We start from the raw sequence: 22717 nt of genomic DNA on the forward strand, positions 1-22717 counted from the left end.
AATTATACACATCATAAGGCTTAAACCTTGTTGCCACAGCTGGCTTTCAAATTTGGCTTTAAGCCATTATATAATTCCTTGAGGGCAGTGAGTGATGTAATAAAAAATGACCTCAATCACATTTTTATAACTGATAAAATACTAAATTTCATATGGCTTGACTATATGATGACATTTGTTAAAAGCTAAAGGTAAACATTACACTCTTAGGGATAACCCTAATGTGTACAAAAATGAAACTTTCTGGCAGTTCAGCTCACTTCATCTCAGTATCTAGAGATGCTTGAGATCCTTGTGGATTGCGTGAGTATTTTTTTGAAATGTTTTCTCTATGTTACAGTTATTTTGCAAAAGTCCCGTTAAATTTTTCTCCCAAATTTATGAAATTTATGTGAAAAAATACAAAACAACACATTTTATAATCTTTCTATTTATTCTTTTCTCTTCCCTATTAATGTAATAACCTATATTAACAGCTCATGTGTATTAGTCCATTCCAGAGCAGAGACTGCTAAAAATGCGGATACAATACTTCAAAAAATCCTTTTAAATGTGTTTGAAATTTGCATGTCTGAGCTAGGGTTAAAATATAAGAAATAACTGGAGTTCAGAATCAGTCAGAAAAAAAACGAAGGTAAGAATGAGCTGAAGACTGTTTCCTGCCTTGAGGGCATGTGCTGAACCCCACAAACCAGACTTGTTTTAAATGTCCCTATGTAGGGGATAGGAGACGGAGCCTGTAATCCAAAGAAAATGGGATGGCAGATCACTCCTCTCACACCCCCATCCCCAGCACACATACATATAAAGCTAAAGTCCACTCTTATTTGGGACTTTGAAAAACAAAACAAAACAAAACTTTGTCTGCTTGCCTGTTTGGTCTTTGGCAAGAAAAATGAAGAAAAATAAAGTGTTCTCTGGTTATTTGAAAAAAAAGGCACAATCACCAACATGGCTAGAGAAACACATCAGATTAGATAAATTTCAGGTTGTTAATGCTGCTAGGCCCATGCCAGAAAACAAACGCACAAACATAATTTCTATCTGAAGTGATGCATGTTAAACACTAGGCTAAGGAATTCTCATAGATACATTTTCAAGGAACATGAGTTTAGAATCAAAATCCACTAATTACATGAAGAAACAAGTGACTCTAAGTGAGTTTCAGCAGAAACAACATAAGATACAATCAGACCAGCAAATACTATATAGATACTGGAATTATTTGAGAGGAAACATTCAAATGTGTTTATATTTTAAAGAAATAAAAATGGAAGGAAAGTGTAATTAAGGAACCAGAAATAAAAAAAGCTGAGTAGGCAAATAAGAAACAGAACCAAGTAAGATTTTGACAAATAAAAAATGAACTCATTATAATTGGAAACACAATGGATAGTTTAAACAGTACATTAGACACAGCTGACATGAAAATTAGTGAACTGAAAAGAAATCTAAACAATATTACCAAGAGTGTAAACCAGAAAGAGCAAGAGATGAGAACTGTGAAATAGAGTTTTAGACATTGAGGATTGGTAAGAAATTCTGACATGTATCTAATCTGAATGACAAAGCAGGAGAATAGACTGAATGGTGACAAGTTAATATTCTGAGAGACAATGGCTGAAAATTTCCAGAACTGAAGAAAGAAAACCATCCACAAATATGGGAAGATTAATAAATCCAAAAACAGGGTAAACAAAAAGAAATCCAAAATTTTCACTTTTGGCTATGTTGGAATATTTTGTATCAGAACAATGTCTCTATTGAGAACAATAATTATATCTGAATTTAAAAAAAAAAAACCCTACTGTTTGAATGAACTGTAGTAAAACTAAGCAGCCAGAACTTGTGGAGACAGAATTCCAGCAGGAGGAGAAGTGCATTGAAGAGGAGCTCTGCTTTGTCTGCTACTAATACTTGTAGGTTATTGTGGACTACAGAGGATAGAAAAGCTGAGTGGCAGTGCAGTGCTATCTGCATTCTTAGCAGGCTGAGAATATAATTGGAACTAAAATTTACCCAGGCATCCAGAATTTTAGGGGTCACCATCTTAGAAAGGGAGAATTGCTATGAAATGAGCTCAATGACCAGTAAGATTTCCCCCTGAGGTATTTGCTGATTCTGTAAACCATGGGCCAAGAGGTCAAAAACCCAACCAGAAAGAGGCCCAGAAGTTTGACATTTTCATGCCACTAGGAACACATAAATTGAATATTATAGCTATCCAAAGATGAAGGACTCTGATAAACACCCCATGTTTTAAGTTGGGTCTACTCAAGGGCTAAACCCTGAGAATAAAGATAAACTGAAAACAGGCCAGATCTTCTTAAAATAAGTACTGAACCTCAGGTCATCTGAATCCCTGATTGGATAAAGATGATCAGCCCTCTATCTAACTGCCTTCCTGAAGAAAAGGAAATTATCTCTGAAGAGAGATACCATCGTTTAGAATTAGCAAACGTATAACATTGCAATCAATAACTTTAGAATACACATTCTTTTTTGGTGCATGTGAAACATTTGCAAACACGGACCATGTCCTGGATTATAAAGCAAATCTCAGGTATTAAGTGATGGAAATTATAAGCATTTATTCTTTGGTTACAAACAATTTAAGATCAAAATTAGCTATAAAAAGATAACTTGAAAATCCCCAAATATTTGGAAACATAGCAGTTTTCTTTTGAAGTAACTTAAAAGTAAAAAATGTTATCACAAAGGAAATTAGAAAATATTTTAAACTCATTGTTAATAAAAGTATCACATATCAAAACTTTAGAGATATCACTAATGCTACACTTAGGAAGTAAATTATAATGTTCATTGTGTATATTAGACAAGAGGTATTAAAATATAAAGAGAATATGAAAAACAAAGATAATAAAAGGGATGAAATAAAAAGATGGGAAATTAATAAAATAGAAAATATATTTAAAATAGAATATATCAACAAAGCCAAATTTGGCTCTTCAAAGAGACCAGGCCAGGTAAGGTGGCTCATACCTGTAATCCTATCACTTTGGAAGGCTAAGGCAGAAGGATCACTTGAGGCCAGAAGTTCAAGACCAGCTTGTGCAACATAGAGAGACACTGTCTCTACAAAAATAAGTAAATAAATATTATCCAGGTGTAGTGGCGCATGTCTGTAGTCCTAGCTACTAGGGAGGCTGAGGCAGAATGATTATTTGAACCCAGGAGTTTGAGGTTATGGTGAGCTATGATTGTGCCACTGCACTCCAGCCTGGGTAACAGAGAGATAACTTGTCACAAACAAACAAACAAACCCCCCCAAAAACCCAACAACAAACCCACACTTTATAATCTTGTGGAAAGATTGATAAATAAGAGAGAAGCTCAAATTACCAACATTAGGTATAAATGAGAGACATCATTGTAGATCATATAGTCATTGAAAGTCACAATAGGGTGTTGTGAACAAGTTTATGCCTATATATGAAAATTCAGATTAAATAGATAAATTCATAGAAAATATCAGCTTACCAAAGTCAACTCAAGGAAAGATAGAATATTTGAAAAGTTCTATATCTATTAAGGAAATTGAATCCACAGTTAAACATTTCACAAGTAAGTCTCTAGTCCTAGATGACTTAACTTCCAAACTGTTGCACATATTTAAGGAAGATACAACATTAATTTTAGATAAACTTTTCTAAAAATCAAAAGAAAGAGAAAGAAACATTCCCTACTATTTTCATGTGGCCAACATAGTACTGACACCAAACTGGACAAAGGTAACAAAATACATAAAAATTACAAGTCAACATTTTGAACATAGTTATAAAAATCATAAACAAAAATATTTCAATAGTAAATCCAATGATATATAGAAAGGCTAACACATCAGAATCAAGTTGGATTTTCAAAAAATAGAAGATTAATTAACATTTGAAAAATCGTTGAAATTAATAAACAAAATAAAAAAGAAAATCATAGATTTATCTTAACAGGAGCAGAAAATGTATTTGGTAAAATTAAAAATGGTTTATCATATAAACATTTAATAGCAACCAGCAAATGAATAGCAAAGAAGAAATTCTCTTTCTGATGAAGGGTATTCTACAACATACTTCAGCCAACATCATACTTAATGGTGAGATAGCGAAGCTTTTCCTCTCATATCAGGAACAAGATAGGGTCCTAGCTCCTGCAAGTAGACGAGGAAAAGAAAGTATATAAGAATTGAAATTGATGAAATAAAACTTTCATTGTTCACTGCTGACATGACATGAACATAGAAAATCCAAAAAAATTTTAAAAATTTAAAAAGTGAGTTTAGTAAACACTGGATAAAATGTCAATATACAAGTATCGACTGATTTTCTATATATTAGCAAAATAATTAAGATTAAAAATCAATTAAAAAATTTACAGTAACATCAAATAACATCAACTCTCTAGAATAAATGTAATGGAAGATTTGTAAATCTTCCCTGAAAACTAAGTAACTATACAGAAAAAAGTTAAAGAAGACCAAAATAATGGAGGAATAAACCATATTTACTGATTGGAAGGCTAAGTACTAAAAAGATATTAGTTCTCTTATATGGATTTGTAGGTCCCATGCAATTCCAGGTTTGTTTATTTATTTTCTGTTTCTCTTGAAAAGTAGCATGCTGATTCTTTAATGTGTATTTAAGAATATACAATTTTTGATGCAAAGAGGCAAGAATAACTAAGATGATCTTGAAGAAGAGGAACCAGGTTGGAGGAAAACATTCTCAAATATGAAGATTAACATGAAGCTACTATAAGTAATATAGTATGATACTGATACGAAGATGAATACCAATAAAATAGGGGAAAGTTCAAAAAGTGACTCACATATATAAAATCACTTAATTTATTAAAAAGATTATGCTGCAGTACCGTGGGGAAGAGCACTGTGAGGAAAAAGAGGGTCTTTTAAATAAATAGTGCTGAGTTAATCATACATACACATTTAGAAAAGAATCTTATTCCCATCCTACATTGCACGCATGTGTGCGCGCACAGACACACACCCACACACACACACAAAATTCTGGGTCCAATCATAGGTCTAAACATAAAAAGCAAAACAACAACAAAAGTTCTAGAAAATAATATGGGGATTATAGAGGCAGGAATTTCTCTGTCATATCTAGAACTCTCTGAAGAGATGCAATCTCTTTCAGAGACTCTGCCCAAGGGAAGGAGGGAAGGAGGGGAGTAAAGATAGTTGGGGTGGGGTTGGAGAGATCCCTGGCTTTTCTGCGATTCCACCTTTAATCCCCTGCCAGTGACTACCTTGCTGGACTGAGGTAAAAATGTATTGTCCAGGGAGCTTGGAAATAGAGCAGAGAGGGGAAAAGAAGAGAAATGGATCTGAGAGCACATAAAAAAATTAAAACAAAACAAAACAAACAAAGGCTTTCAGACAATCATTATGTTCAAAATTATTAGTAATGATTTCTTATAGTGCCACTCCTCTTCATTATTTTGGATAAATCTGTTCCATATCAGATGAATCCAAAAAGCTCATAAAGGGAATATGGTAATGATTGAAAATAAATTCATTTTATTTCACTCTTCTATTATTTATTACTTACTTTTCTTCAATGTTTAAAAATTCAATTGGATTTTTTTAAAAGAAAAGGCTCCAATTTTTTTAAAAGAAATTATAAAGCCACTTAATATTTGTCATCTATCTATTTATCTGAATATATATTCTGAAGTATAACAATGAGTAGAATAACTAGTGTTGCCAATGTATTGAATATAATCCTTGACTCTTATTCAGTCTTTAAATTGTTAGTATGAGCTGAGGGGAAGAAAAAAGCCCAACCAATGCCAAATTGGTTCCAAGAATGGCTTGCGTTTTTAGCCAGTGTTACATTTTTCACAGGATGGGGGAAAAAGCTTTAGTGGTCGCATGCTGTTCTTGGGTAATACTTTTTAGTAATGCAAGAGCTTAGTTTGCCGGGTAACTTGATTACTCTAGAGGGCATGCTATTAGCAGAGTGGGAAGAAATCAAAAGAAAAAAAAATAATTTACATTAAGGCCACAGACATGCCATACAATACAATTACTTCAGGTTTCATATCCAAAAAGCTACTATACTTTTTTTTTTCCATTCTTTTAGCACTGTTGTATTCTGGTAAGGGGTTTTATGAGAGGCAAGAAATGGATGCTAGCCCAGAAAAGCCCAAGAGATTGTTTTGTGAATGAATGAGGCCTGATGGTGGTAATAAGTCCACATGGATTTTTCTTTTTAGGCTCTTTCTAATGAGTTGTGATTATCTATGGATAATCAATTCACTTCTTTTACTTGGAAATGATCATTCTAGTTTTCATTACAGAAGTGCTATACGCATAAAGGAGACAATGTATACAAAGTACTTTTGTATACCCGAAAGAAAAGTACAGTGTCCTTCAGAATCATTACCCAGGATCTCATTAATTATTATTCACTTATGTAATAGGAATTATCATGAGGAAAGAGCATCTTGGAGTTGATATTAGTTAGGACAGTTTAGGTTATGTTGGAGTAACACATTAATCCCCACATCTCAGTGACTTAACAGAAAAAAGATTTAATTTATATTCATTCAGTATATCTTACAGTGGGATGCTTTACTGCAAATGCTGAGATTCAGCCTGAATAAATCCTACTATTGTTACTGGAAGGTCTTTGTTATTAGAGCTCCCAGGATGGTGGTGGGCCACTCCCAAGATGGCAGCATGCCTTTTGTTCTCTGACCTGGGGTTCTTGGCCTCACGGTTTCCAAGGAATGGAACCTTGGGCCATGCGGTGAGTGGTATAGCTCTATTAGAAGCCATGGATCACAGAAGAGAACCGTGGAACCCAGCGACTAGTGTTCAGCTCAGTTAGGATGAACCCAGGCACTTAGCCTTGCAGGAACAATGGTGAGCCTTTAGCCCAATAGGGAGTGGCAAGGGGCGCCTCACTGGATCAGGAGCGCAGTGGACACCCTGCCTGATCCAGAGGGGTGGAAGTCAGCAGCAGGTCTGCCACGGAGGCAAAAAGCAGTGGTGGATGGCGAGCGAAAGCTCAGCTCGAGCTGTAACAAACACAGACCAGAAGAGTGTGCAGTTGCAAGATTTAATAGAGTGAAAACAGCTCCCATACAGTAGGAAGGGACCCAAAGGGGGTTGCCCTGTCCTGGCTCGAATGCCTGGGGTTTATATTCCAATCATTGTCCCTCCCTCTGTGCTCTCAGGTGATATATGATTTGACTTATTTCTTTACCTCCTGCTTTTAGCCTAAGTTGTATTTTAGTGAGCCCTCTTTACTACCTGTTTGGTCGGGTGTGAGCTGAGTTACAAACCCTGTGCTTAAAAGTGGGGGCAGTCACCTTCCCAGCTAGGCTTAGGAATTCTTAGACTATGGAATCTAGCTAATTCTGCCTCTCACTATCACGTGTTGATGTCAGCTCACAAACATGATTTCCAGGGTCTAGCTGAGAAAGAAAGAGGGAACACAGAACATTTAGACCTATTCTGAAGTTCCTTGACCAGAAGTGGCACAAATCACTTTCACTTGCTTTCCATTGGTTAGAAACAGTCATGTGACTCCACCTACCTGCAAGACACCTGGGAAGTATAGTCCCTTGTGCCTAAGAAGGAGCAGAGAGCCACAGATAGGTGAACACTGTACTCTTAGCCACAGTCCACTGTACTAAAATGTGCAAAGGAGCTCATCAAAAAGGAGCTATTTACAGACGAAGGTGACCTTTATTACTCATCTCAGGTATGTCATCACAGTAGTGTTTTAGTTTATTTCATTCACGTCTTGCTTCTAATTGGTAGATGGCCAACCAGAAACAATCCTGGGCTTTAAAATGAGGCATTGGCTGGCAGAGACACAATTTCTAACCTCAAGTATCAGAATCTGAACTGACCACAGAGCTCTTCTCTGAGTTTATATCAAGCTGTGAGCCTCTGCTTCCATCAGGAAATCCTTAAATAGTTCATTTTTTCCTTCTAGGAGCCTGCTGTTGTGTTCTGGCTAGAGGGAACAGGACCAGGGCCAAGTAAGATCTTGAAATTTAAGATAGAGACATCTGGTCTGAGTTTTCTGAGAAGCTTATTGAATCCTACATTAATCTAGGCACTCATAATACAGAAACTTTATTTTATAGGCAAGTGAAAGAGATAATTTATGTTAAAGATCCTAACACAGTTCTTGGCATGACTATAGTAGGTGCTCAATAAATGCATCTGTACTTCCTTTGCAAAGGAAGTCAAAATTTACTGGTTTGTACTCTATAAGTAAATACTATTTAGTGGAATTCTCATGTAACAATATTCTTCCTACTCCTGTATTTCCATCTGACCAGTTGTACAATTATGAAGCTATTAGAACTTCTATTCAAAAGAAGGACTTTATTTGAAGCCTTGCACTTGTGAAAGGAAAATATCTTGGGCCCCCAAACTCGCCAAGCTAAATGGAGAATTCATGCGGGGATCTGCTTAGGGCAAACCTGCCTCCCGTTCTATTCAAAGTTACCCCTCTGCTCACTGAGATCGATGCACATCTGAGAATGCAACCGTTTGTCTCTCACCTGACTGTGACTTGGAAGCCCTCTCCCGGCTTTGAGTCTTTCTGCCTTTGCTTGGAGTTGTCCCACCTTTCTAGACTGAATCAATGTACTTCTTACAAATATTGATTGATGTTCTCATGACTCCCTAAAATGTATAAAACCAAGCTGTGCCTCCATCACCTTGGGCATGCGTCATCAGGACCTCCTGAGGCTGCCTCACAGGCACATCCTCAACCTTGGCAAAACAAACTTTCTAAATTAACTGACACCTGTCTCAGATTTTCTGGGTGTACACACTGGACAAAACAGAAGTGAACAAAATAGCTGAAGTTCCCACTTGTGTTCCTATGGTGTGGGGGTGGGGCAGCAATGGAGACAGAAAGCAAACAAGTAAATGAAGAAAGAAAATATCACTGAGATGTGCTGAGGAGAGAATTGAAAGAGGGTGATGAGGTTGAGAATAAGGAACTCCTTCAGGTAGGTGGTGTAGCAACCCGGGTTCCAGGAAGAAAAACAGAGGCAAGTCAAGTATTCCAGGAATACGGGGTGGTGTGAATGTGGGAGGAGTTGGAGAGTGAAGACCCAAAAAGCTTCAGCTCTAGGATCAGAGAAATTCTCCACACTCTCACCTGGAAAAGCTGGAACTCAAAGCGAAGTTCAAGAAGTAGCACAATACTAGCCCGTTGAGTAGGATTGTGAAGTGTGTCCATGAGAGTGGCTTTGTCTTACACTGACGACCTCCCAAGAACAGTGACTTCTGCATTCCACATCTTACTTGAACTCCGCTCCTTGGCAAACCCTAATCTAGAAGCATACAGAAAAGGGGACTCTGGGAAACATAGTTCTCATCCTTAGATGGGCGTGGTGGCTTGGCGCTGAGCTGATAGCTGACAATTTAACACCAATGATTAGTATGACATTTAAGCTGAGCTCTGAATAACAAGAAGGGGTCAGCTTTCCAAAGATCACGGGAAAGAACATTCCAGACAGAGAGAGTAACCAGCACAAAGGCACTGAAGCTGGAAAAAGCATCTTGAGTTCTCCAGAAACATCAAGAAGGCCAGTGTGCCTGGAGCTGAGTGCATGAGAGGAAGACTGATAGGAGATGCTGTTGGAGAGGTTAAGCAGGGGCTAAGTCATATGGGGGTCCTATAAGACATAGTAGGTCCATTAAGGATCTATGTAACTGACTGGCTTATGTCTGAGCCCGTGGATAAGGTGTTTGTGGGCAGAAAGCTCACTGAGCTGTTTAAAAAGAGGGGCTTGGTGAGACTTAGGGACCGAGACTTTCCTGCCTCAGGCAGTAGAGAGTGCTATGAAGCAGAGAGGGGCTCTCACCTTATCCTCCCCAGAACACAATAGAGTTTTGCAGCATGGAGCGTTTAGGGGACACAGTGCTGCCCTGGAGCCTGGAGGCAGGGACATTTGGGAGCATCCAGAGACATTTACTCTGGGAAGGATGTCCACTCTTGTACATTGGTGAAGAACCACAGTGTAAGAATAGAGGTGCTCTAGTAGGTTTGAGTTGTCAACTGACAGATGAATTCAGGAAGAGATGTGAGACCCTCATCCTGCAGCCAGAAATAACAGGATGAACAATAGAACAGACTTGGAGAGGGGACATGAGGGTGAAATATGAATCAGTAAATGTTAAGGTGACCCTATTTCCCTTGAAGCCTGGGTGAAAACCACGTGGAACCTCAGATTGCATTGGCTAGGCCCTTGCTTGAATGCATTCAGAAAGTTAAGGGATATTCATCTCCTTTGGGGAATCCATATAGTGATTTCATTCCCATTGTACCTACATGCTTTATTGAAATGACTAGGTTGCTTGGAATTTTTATCAGGCATATTTTCAAACCCAAAAGCTGTAATATTAGGCATTTCAGGTCTCCCAACAAAAATACTGGCCAAGGTTGATCAAATACAAGTTGGTCTATGCCCTATGGTGACGTTTGTGGGATGACAAGATGACTCTAATGTCCCTTGAATATGTCTCCTTCGCATTGTCTGAATGCCATGATGGAGAGTTCGTTGGCCTCTTAGTGTGACTGAACCAAGTGCCTACAGTGATAGCTGCTCTGGAGTGCTCCCTAAGTTAATTTCTTTACATTTTGATCTCAATTCCACAGTTCCCTGCTGGTGCTTCTTGAGATCACCTCCCAGATAAATTACTTGCTCCTAAATCCTTGTCTCATTGTCGTTTTTCTTCTGGGAAAGCCCAGCTAAAGACAGTAAACACAGCTGAATGCAGTGAGATGTGTTTGATGCCTGGCAAGGTGCGATTCTCACCTAATTGCTAAAACAACTCTATGAGGTAAGGATTTTATTAATGTGATTCCCATTTTACATGTGAGGAAGCAAGACACAGAGTAGTAAAGGAACTTGCTTAAGGTTACCCAGTTAGTAAATGGCATGAGACCTTCACCTCACCTCATTCTCATCCCTTTTACCAATTTCTGATAAATTTCATTCCTTTTGGCACCCCGTAAGGAAAATATTTAATCTCCCTGTCATCCTACTTTCTAAAAATTGCTTCTCCCATACACTTCCTTCCTCATTATAATATATAATAATATGGTGCTGTTTTTATAAAATTCCCCTAATCTGAGAACTTCTGTAGAAGCACATATTACCGTTGATGGTAATAACAGGCCACAGGCCTCACCAACATCTTAATGTTCCTCACATTTACCAAAGAATGGCTTGATTGATGTATTTCCCCCCAAGCCCTTGAGACTTGACTGCCTCTGCGTGAGAAGCTGAGGCTTTGAGCCCAATGCTTGCTCTTTGGAGATCCGTGATTGTACAAAGGAGAATATGTGTGATGCATTTAGACTGCAATGCCTGTGGGTCCTTACCATGGCTCCTATTTTTGCTCTTGGGGGGAAATATCAAAATAGTCCACTTTCCTTCACCACCCAATTTGATTTCTTCTCTCACAGTCCCTAAGGCAAGAGTGATATGTCTGTCTGTGGTAGCAAAGAGATACCAGTCTTGAAAAGCTGGAGGGCTAGAGAGTTGAATCTATGTATGACTGTCGATGAGTCTCTCTCTTTCTTACTCTCCCTCCCTTTCCTTTTGAGTGTGTGACTACAACTTTGTTTCAATGTTTGTCCTGAGGTTTGTTTGTTGCAATAGAAATGCTCTCAAAGAGCCTTCAAATAAAAATGCATGAGCTACATAAATTCAGGCCCATGGAGGTGGACTTTGTGGGGTCTCTCTCTCCTCTCCCTACAAATAGTGTTCACTCTGGCTCCTCTCTTTGCTTCTGCTTTGTCCTCTTCTCTCTCTACCTGTTGCCTTTCCTGCTCACTCCTCTGTTTCCATGACAGTGACCTCAGTGTCCATATTTTTATGATCTTTCAGCTCAGCTTCTTACAACTACATGAATTGGCTTCTGTATTCCGCCTTCTAATTCCTGGGAGAGAGAATATGAATTGCTCATATGGAGCCAAGAGGCCATCCCCAGTACAACCAATTGGTGGGGATGGTGCTGCTTATTCAACAGGAGTCACCAGTCTCAGAAGAGTCTCTCAGTGGCAGCAAAATTGACCTTCATGTTGGCTAAAATGTTTTTATTTTATCTATGCACATAATTTTTATGTATATTGAATGCCAGCCAATTCCCCAAATCATGCTATAAACATTATTTCGTGTAATCTTTACAATTACCTTGAGATGTAGGTGTAATTATTCCCATTTACAGATACAGACTCTGAGGGTCTGTGGCAATCCTGAAGGAGAGAAGGCTTAATAGTGTTGGGTGTTATAACATCTCTGCCTCCAATCCCAGTGCCCTTTCTCTACGGGCAAAGCTGGGTGGAAAGACTCGTTAGGAAACCATTTTCAATGCAAACAGCATACTTGGCAGATGTCACTGCTTTCTCAGGAAGAAAAAAGTGAAGTGCATGGAGCACATTTTTATTTTTTACCTAGATCAGGTCAGCACCCCCCTGCTGAAGGTAGAGCCTGCCTACTGATACATAACGATATTTCAAGATGATGAGCAAGAAAGCTCTGTCCATTTCAGGGCAGAGTTCCCTGGGGACAAGGCTCAAAGAGCAATGAAAAGAGGGTAAGTGAATCATGAAGGCTTTGGAGCGAGGATGAGCACTAGAGCCAGGCATTTACAGTGAAGGGCAGAGTGGGCTGGAGAGGACTCAGGAAGCATTAGAAAAATGATTATCTGCCAACCCGAAATGAGACTCCAAGGAACGCGAGCAGTCCCTCCCACAAAAGGGTTTGTGGAAGTTCTCCCAATTTGCAGGGACCTGCCTGTGGAGTTTGTTCATTCACTCACTGAAAGATATTGTTTATCTTGGGGATTGTGAATAGTATACCCTATGGTGTGGGATAAAATCTTTTTAAAATGGAAAGCAAAACATATTTTCAAATAGAATGAAGTGTGTTTTGTAGTCATGATATTAATCCTCCTTTATTGTTAGCGGAGTAATTAGAGAGTAATTCCATGACACAGATTAAAACACAAGACAGTGAGGAGCTGGGAGGCTTTCAGCTGCAAACCTCAGAAAAGCAAGCTCAGTGAGGAAATATTTTGGCTCATGTAACTGTCAGTCAAAGAAAGGAGGGGCTTGTGGGTGCCATTCTGATCCAGGAGCTCCACCATGTCCTCAAGGACCCAGCTTCTCCCTTTCTGCTGTGATGTCCAAATGATCAGCTTCATCCTGACAGTAATTTTCTGTGTGGCTTTAAGATGATTGTGAGAAGCAATTAGGCTACAATATTGTTAATTCTTTTCTCAGGATAGACAGACATTTGCAGGAAACTCTTCTGGAAGTGGCAGGAGAAACATTGTCACATCTCTATCTCCTTAGCTTGCAGTTTTGCTATAACCCCTTTCCCACACAATTACCATCGAGGAGTATGGGAATACTCTGATTGGGATAGATTATTGGTTCTCGGCACTCACTGTTATCAGAATCACAAGGGAGGCCTTTAAAATGTTTTTTAAATTATTATGGGTATAAAATAGTTGTACATATGTGTGGGGTACATGTGATGTTTTTGATACAGACATATAATGTGTAATGATCAAATTAGTGTAATTGGGGTATACATCACCTTAAACATATGTTATTTCTTTGTGTTAGAAACATTCCAGTTCTACTCTTTCAGTTATTTTAAAATATACAATAATTTTTTTTATTATACTTTAAGTTCTAGGGTACATGTGCAGAACGTGCAGGTTTGTTACGTAGGTATACATGTGCCATGGTGGTTTGCTGTACCCATCAACCTGTAACCTACATTAGCTTTTTTCCTAATGCTATCCCTCCTCTTGTCCCCCATGTCCCCACAGGCCTGGTGTGTGATGTTCCCCTCCCTGTCTCCATGTGTTCTCATTGTTCACCTCCCGCTTATGAGTGAGAACATGCGGTGTTTGGTTTTCTGTCCTTGTGTTAGTTTGCTGAGAATGATGGTTTCCAGCTTCATCCATGTCCCTGCAAAAGACATGAACTCATCCTTATTTATGGCTGCATAGTATTCCCTGGTGTATATGTGCCACATTTTCTTTATCCAGTCTATCATTGATGGACATTCGGGTTGGTTCCAGGTCTTTGCTATTGTGAACAGTGCTGCAGTAAACATACGTGTGCATGTGTCTTTATAGCAGAATGATTTATAATCCTTTGGGTATATACCCAGTAATGGGATTGCTGGGTCAAACGGCATATCTAGTTCTAAATCCTTGAGGAATCGCCACACTTGTCTTCCACAATGGTTGAACTAATTTACACTCCTGCCAACAGGATAAAAGTGTTTCTATTTCTCCATATTCTCTCCAGCATCTGTTGTTTCCAGACTTTTTGACGATTGCCATTCTAACTGGTGTGAGATGGTATCTCATTGTGGTTTTGATTTGCATTTCTCTGATGACCAGTAATGATGAGCTTTTTTTCATATATTTGTTGGCTGCATAAATGTCTTCTTTTGAGAATAAGTTATTTTTAAGTACATTACTCTATTGTGCTGCTGAAAACTTTATCTTTTTTTAAATTTATTTTTTATTTTTTTGAGACAGAGTCTCTCTCAGTCGCCCAAGCTGGAGTCCAGTGGCGTGATCTCAGCTCACTGCAATCTCTGCCTCCTGGGTTCAAGTGATTCTCCTGCCTCAGCCTCCCAAGTAGCTGGGATTACAGGCATGCACCATCATGCCCGCCTGATTTTTGGTATTTTTAGTAAAGATGGGGTTTTGCCATGTTTCCCAGGCTGGTCTTGAACTCCTGAGTTCAGGTGATCTGCCCACCTCAGCCTCCCAGAGTGCTGGGATTACAGGCATGAGCCACTGTGCTCAGCCTAGATCTTATTCATTCTATCTAATAGCATTTTTGTACCCCTTAACCATCGCTACTCTATCCCCCCAATCCCTGCCACACTTCCCAGCCTCTGGTAACCATCATTGTACTCTTGATCTCCCTACGTTTATTTTTATTTTTTTTCCTAGCTCCCGCATGTGAGTGAGAACATGTGACTGATTTTTCTTTCTGTGCCTGACTTATTTGACTTAACATAATGTTCTCCAGGTCCACCCATGTTGTTGCAAATGACAGGATTTCATTCTTTTTTATGGTTGAATAATATTTCATCATGTATACATACTGCATGTCCATCATTCATTCATTAGTTGATGGACATTTAGTTTGATTTTGTGTCTTGGCTATTGTGAATAGTGCTGCAATAAACACAGGAGTGCAGATATCTCTTTGATATACTGATATCCTTTCTTTTGGATATATACTCATTAGTGGGATTGTTGGATTATATGGTAGTTCTATTTTTAGTTTTTTGAGGAGTCTGCTGTTCACCGCAGTAGCTGTACTAATTTACATTCTCCCAAACAGTGTATGAGGGTTTCTCTTTCTCCATATCCTTACCAGCATTTGTTATTGCCTGACTTTTGGATAAAAGTCATTTTAACTGGGGTGGGATGGTATCTCTTGAAGTACTAATATTTGGGCCTTTCCCTGGCCAGGAAAGTCAGACTCTCTGGGCATGGAGCCTGAATATCAGGATGTTTCAAGTTCTCCTGAGCGGATTCTAAAATTTGAGAAGCACTAGCTTATACTTACCAGGATTAATCCATTGATGTAGAGATGGGAGCAGCTTACTCTAGGTAAAAAGTCCTGGATGTAGAAGGGTCATGGAATAAAAAATTAAGATTTTGTTTTAAATATGGAAATGGGGAATAGATGCTCGGTAGGCATTAAATGTTATTCACTCCAAAAGAGATTTGCTAGTGACCATTTTTAAGATTTATAGGTACATGTTCATTTAATACAACAACCTGATGAGCAGGGCATGCAATCCACCCGTGTGTAATAGTTGTTGCCCCACCACTTGTTTGCTGCAAGTATCCATGCAATTTGACCAATATTTATGCTATACTAGATAGTAAATATTTCTAACATTATTCATGCCAATAAGTCAAATGACTTCATAGTTTATTAGCCAAATTGAGGCAGTTTTGAGAGTCAAAAGAAGTGTGACATTTTAACGCCTATTATTCCAGGGCATCAAGAATAAACTGGGAGGATTATAAATGATTCTACTATAAAGACACATGCACACGTATGTTTATTGTGGCACTGTTCACAATAGCAAAGACTTGGAACCAACCCAAATGCCCATCAGTGAACGACTGGATAAAGAAAATGTGGCACATATACACCAGGGAATACTATGCAGCCATAAATAAGGATAAGTTCACGTCCTTTGCAGGGACATGGATGAAGCTGGAAACCATCATTCTCAGCAAACTAACACAAGGACAGAAAACCAAACACGGCATGTTCTCAGTCATAAGCGGGAGTTGAACAATGAGAACACATGGACACAGGGAGGGGAACATCACACACCCGGGCCTGTTGGGGGGTGGGTGGCTAGGGGAGAGATGGGGCATTAGGAGAAATACCTAATGCATATGATGGGTTGATGGGTGCAGCAAACCACATGGCACGTGGATATCTATGTAACAAACCTGCATGTTCTGCACATGTACCCTACAACTTAAAGTATAAAAATTAAAAAGGAAAAAGAATAAACTGGGACTGTTCTGGGCAAATCAACACATATCATCACTCTATCTAGGAGGTATTATGTGTAGTAGAGAGTTTAGTTTTGTTAAAGGGATGTATGGCCTTTGCCATCAGCTCTAGAAGGTAATCTCTGTCATACCTGATTGAAATGCTTTGCTTAGGCTAGGGCTGACCACACTGGATTTTGTTTTGATTTTTTGTTTTTTTGAGATAGAGTCTTACTCTGTCACCCAGACTAGAGTGCAGTGGCACGATTTTGGCTCACTGCAATCTCTGCCTCCAGGGTTCTAGTAATTCTCCTGTCTCAGCCTCCCGAGTAGCTGGGATTACCAGCACCTGTCACCATGCCCAGCTAATTTCTGTATTTTTAGTAGAGACAGGGTTTCACCATGTTGGCCAGGCTTGAACCCCTGACCTTAGATGATCTGCCTACCTCTTAAGATGAGGATGGCCACATCCGATAACCTTAGGGTCAGGGCTGGCCACATCAGAAAGACCTACAATTGGTGGGGACTTTGGAATACAGGATGTCAGTTGACCTAGATACTGAGTTTAGCCATATGGGCAATCAGTCAACCAATCATGCCTGCATAATGAAGCCTCAGTAGAAACTCTGTATGCTGATGCATAGGCAAGCTTCCTTGATTGTCAGCACTGCATGCATATTGCCATACATTGATGCCAGAAGGCTAAGGTGTCCTGAGGACAATGGAAGCTTCACATTTGGAATCCTTCAAGACTCTGCCCTGTGGTGTCTTCCTTTGGTTGATGTTGATCTATAATAAATATAAACTGAAGAACAATAGTTTTCAGTGAGTTCTGTGTATTCTTATAGTGAATTATAAAGCTGAGAGTGATTTTGCTAACCCTCTAGACTTGCAGTTGATGTTAGAAGAAGGGGAAGTCTTGACAGCTGTACTCTCCAACCTCACCCTTTAACTAACTCTGGGTATATCAGACCACTTAAGGAGGCCAAGTAACTTGCCCAATGTCTCAAAATTCGTGAAAAAACGAGCCAGTTTTCAATTCTCAGAAATTATTACTTCTGAGGTATTTCAATGTCACCTTTGTTGCTCTTTTCTTTCTTCAATTCCTCTTGTTGCTTCTTTTTGTTAAAATAACTGATGTGTCTTCTGTTTTCCGGATTGAAACTAAATTGGTACAATGGTATTGATATACTAATACTTTCTTTTCATTAAAAAATCTTAAATTTATGGGATACTTTCTACTAGAAATACAATAAAAAGATACTTGTCTATAATCTCAGAATTTGAAAATAGCAAAACCTGTAACAAAACAGTTATTCGAACTAACAGCTCAATGTTGACTTAGTCAAGTGGATGGTCTTTCCTTGGGCTTTCAGAGGCTACAGCAAGCTTAAAGTGAATCAGTTCTTCCAAGTCCTGGCTTTTTGAGGCATCTCTCTATTCCTGGGTATTTTGTAACACTCAGGCAGATGCTGATGAGACTTGAGACTGGAGACTCATACAGTGTGACAAGAAAGTAGCACAGTTGCACAAATTCTCCTTGTCCTTTCCTTTTCCATTCTGGTTTCTAAGACTAACAATTTGATTCAGTAGAGTGGCATCTTTATCTTTTCTGGTTTTGGTTATATGAGTTTTCCCTCTAGTTTTACCGATTCCCTGATGTGATGGTTAATATTAGGTATCAACTTGGTTGGATTGAAGGATGCCTAGATAGCTTGTGAAGTACTGTTTCTGGGTGTGTCTGTGAGGATGTTGCCAGCAGAGACTGACATTTGAGTCAGTGGACTGGGAGAGGAAGACCTACCCTCAATGTGGGTGGGCACCATTCAATGGGCTGCCAGCGGGGCTAGAACAAAGCATGTGGAAGAAGGTGGGCTAAGCTGACTTGCTGAATCTTCTGGCTTTCATCTTTCTCTCATGCTGGACGCTTCCATCTGTTCCTCCTGCCCTCAGACTTCAAGTTCTTTGGTGTTTGAACTCTTGAACTTACGCCACTGGTTTGCTAGGGGTTCTTGGGCGTTCAGTCACAGACTGAAGGCTGCACTGTCAGCTTCAATGCTTTTGAGGCTTTTGGGCTTGCACTGAGCCACTACTGGCTTCTTTCTTCCCCAGCTTGCAGACAGCCTATGGTGAGACTATGCCTTGTGATCATGTGAGTCAGTTTTCCCTAATAAACTCCCTTTCATATGTACATATGTCCTACTAGTTCTGTCCATCTGGAGAACACTAATATACCTGTGTAAGGGAAGCCGGTCACAGAACCATTCACTGATGAAAGTATTTTCCAGTCATTTGGACAATTACTGCTGATTTAGTGCTTTTTAGCTTTAATTCCTCTGACATAAAGATTGTGCCAAGGTAAGTTAGGAAAGTGAGCCCACACGCAGCATTAGCTTCATTAATATTCAATCCATAGATAACAGTTGTGAATGTGAAGCTGTAAAGAGGAAACACTCAACTTCTGATTAAATGTCCTAAATGTGCTAGAGTTAGCAGATGGGGGTCACATACTATTTCTAATTTATGAAACTTTAACTATAAAAGATTAATGTGGACAAATGGTAGGTACTTCATGCTGCTGAAACCTTTGTTTTAAAATATAGTGTATTGATAGACAATTTGAAGTATAGTAAGGCCAACAGATCAGGAAATAACCACCATCGAGAAGTTGGTTTAGTTCTAAAACTATCTTCCCAAAAGGAAGGGGCCTGCCACATCCTGGAGGTAGGGTAGGAGTATTAGTCAGGGTTCTTTAGGGAAACAGAATCAATAAGCACGTGTGTGTGTGTGTGTGTGTGTGTGTGTGTGTGTATGTGTGAAAGAGAGAGAGAGAGAGATAAGGAACTGGCTCCCACAATTATGGAGGCTAAGAAATCCCCAAACCTCTAGTTGGCAAGCTAGAGATCCAGGAAGGCAAACTGATGTGTAGTTCCAGCAGGAGTCCAAAGGCCTGAGAACCAGAAAAACAGCTGGTGAAAGTTCCAGTCTGCAAGCAACATGCTCAAAACCCAAGAGGAGCAGATGTTTCAGTTTGAGTCCAAAGGTGGAAGACTCTCATTATAGTTCAAGCAGTCCGGCAGGAGGAAGTCCCCATTACTCACAGGAAGGCTAACCTTTCTGTTCTATTCAGGTTTTCAACTGATTGTATGAAGGCCACCCGCGTTAGGCAGGAAAATTGGCCTTACTCAGTTTACAAATTCAAATGTTAATCTCATTCAAGAACACTCTCACAGACACACCCAGAATAACGCTTGCCCAAATATCTGGGCATCTTATGTCTCAGTCAAGTTGACACATAAAAGTAGCTGCCACAGGGGGCCATCTGGGGAGTACTGGGCTTGGTCAGAAGGCAGGGTGGAGGGGGGAAACTGGCTAAGTTTTCCCTGTGGTTTCTGCAGGCAGGAAGAGGTCATACCGGGTAAACAGATTTAGGATTGGGTAGTTGGAATAATTTCAATAGGCTCTGGGCATAGGGGTTGTCCTTATTTTTCTAGTACACGGCCCTAAGGTGATTAGGGCAGGTGTAGAGTGGATCAAAGTGTGAGAGCCATATAAAACTGTAGGAAGTACAGACTAAGTTTGTTGGGTTTTAGTTGAAAAGTGTACCCAGGAAGAAGATTCCTCCTGGGCACAGGGGGAGGTAGCGAGGGAAGCAGAAGGCTAAGGCAAGTAACTTAGGCATATTATTAGGTTGTGCACAACAAGGCATGTAGAACAGATGTGAAATATGGAGTTTACAGAAGCTAGAAACAAAGTTAACACACCCCCGGCACACAGCCTGTCTTATTCGTATTGTAGGAGTTAGCATCTAGTCACCTGCATTCTCTTTTTGTAACCCAAGCTGAACCACAGGCATCCTCACTCTCATCTTACAGACTCGTGAGTCCAAGAGCAAGTAAAATGGGATAGCAGGAAATGCCTGGGCCTTGGAGACAAGAAAACTTGTAATTGAATAATGACCCTGTCACTTATTAACAGCTTCTTTGAAAGGTAATTTAATCTCCTTAAGACATGATTTTGCTATTTATGAAAGGTAGAAAATAGAATCAGTCTGTCAGGTTTACGTAAATATTTGGGATAATGAATGTGTGGATTGTGATACAATAAGAAATATATATTTGGTCTCTGCCCGCCTTTTCCTAGACAGAGTTCCTAAAACTCTTGTAGATAAGGGTGCTAGGAGAATCTTTTGTTCTGTAGAGGAGAAGTAATATTTTTTTCTTCCCCATCACAAGGTTCATGACTGAGACCTCTACAACAAAAGACAGATTAAAAAGAGAAAAGCATACACATGTGTTTAATATAAGTTCTACATGATACAGGAGCCTTCAGAAATCAACACTCAAAGGAACGGGAAAACTATATTTTTATGGACAGCCATGCAGAAGTACGACTGGCAGACAAAAAGGTCTGATCTAATGGTAATAAACTGGGAGGTAAACTTAGCAAGGCCCTGTTTATTCAGTTTCTTCTTGGTATCCCTGTGTGACATTTTTTTCCCTCTGGGTATGGGGCCAGCCATCTCTCTTCTCCTGAGTGCCTTCAGGGGATAAGGGAGGAAGAAGGTCAGAGAGTTTTACGGTCTGCTTCCAGGAAGAAAGGGTGAGGACAATTTGAGTTTTTATCACCCACTTCAGGAGAAAGAGGGAGGGAGAAGTCAGAAAGCACTTTTGCAGTCTTCTCAAATGCCAATGCACCATATTTTGGGATTTTCTGCACCTCATCTGTTCTAATGTCTTTGACCCCTGACACAGAGCTCCTGAGAGCTTTGTAATTTCCTGAGTGATAGGAGCATTTTTTGTTCTCGTGAGGTAATTCTTGGTGGACTCCTGCATAGCCTCAGAATAGGGGCCGGTTGGCAGGAGAACCAACCATGTGATTACAGGGTTGGAACTTTCCACCCCACCTCCAGACCTCCGGGGAGAGAGAGAAGGCTGAGTTGATCACCAGTAGCCAGTGGTGTGATGTAATCAATCATTCCTACCTAACGAAGCCTCCTTAAGAATTCAAAAAGACAGGGTTCGGAGAGCTTCTGTGTTGCTGAGCGCTCGGAGGTGCGAGGAGAGTGGTGTAGCCCAGGAGGGCATGGAAGCTCTGTGTTCCCTGCCATATCTTCCCTCTACATCTCTTCCATCTGGTTGTTCATCTGTATCCTTTATAGTATCCTTTATAATAAACCAGTAAACATAAAATATTTCTCTTGAGTTCTGTGAGCTGCTCTAGCAAATTGATCAAACCTAAGGAAGGGGTTGTAGAAATCCCAGATTTATAGCTGCCTGGTCAGGTGTACCAGAGGCCTGGACTTGCGACTGGCATCTGGAATGGGGGCAGACTTGTGGGACTGAGCCCTTAGCCTGTGTGTTCCACCACTATCTCCAGGTAGTTTCATAATTAAATTGAATTACAGGACAGCCAGTTGGTGTCCCCTGGGGAATTGGTAGTTGGTGAGGAGACATCCCCACACACATTTTGGTACCCAGAGGTGAAGTATTGAGAATGGTGGGTAGAGTATGAGAGTAGGAAAAAAACATTGTTTCTTTCCCATTTCAAACAGAATGTAATATGCCTAGCCTATTTTAATTAAGATGTTTTTGTTAGTATCATTATTATTATTAAGATGCGTAAATTTGGGAATCCTGAACTGAACTCAGGGCTCATGAGAACCTGGTATTCATAAAAATTCAAAATAGCTGGGAATATTAACTAGATTTAACCCTTTGAAATTGTTACTCAAATAGGCTTAATTTAATTCACCCATTGGCAGCTGTAATACATCTTTGAGTTAAATGAACAATACACAGTTTTATATTACCTGACCTGTCGCATGTTTATGTCCTTCTGTTTCTTTTGGACTTGTTGAAAAGAAAAACAACAAAAAAACTTGGCTGGGCACGGTGGCTCATGCCTGTAATCCCAGCACTTTGGGAGGCCGAAGCGGGTGGATCACCTGAGGTCAGGAGTTCAAGACCAGACTGGCCAACATGGTGAAACCTGGTCTCTACTAATAATACAAAAATTAGCCAGGAACGGTGGCACGTGCCTGTAATCACAGCTACTTGGGAGGCTGAGGCAGGAGAATCGCCTGAACCCAGGAGGTAGAGGTTGCAGTGAGCCAAGATTGCACTA

The sequence above is a fragment of the Theropithecus gelada genome, chromosome 15, assembly GCF_003255815.1.
Source record: "Theropithecus gelada isolate Dixy chromosome 15, Tgel_1.0, whole genome shotgun sequence".
NCBI lineage: Eukaryota > Metazoa > Chordata > Mammalia > Primates > Cercopithecidae > Theropithecus > Theropithecus gelada.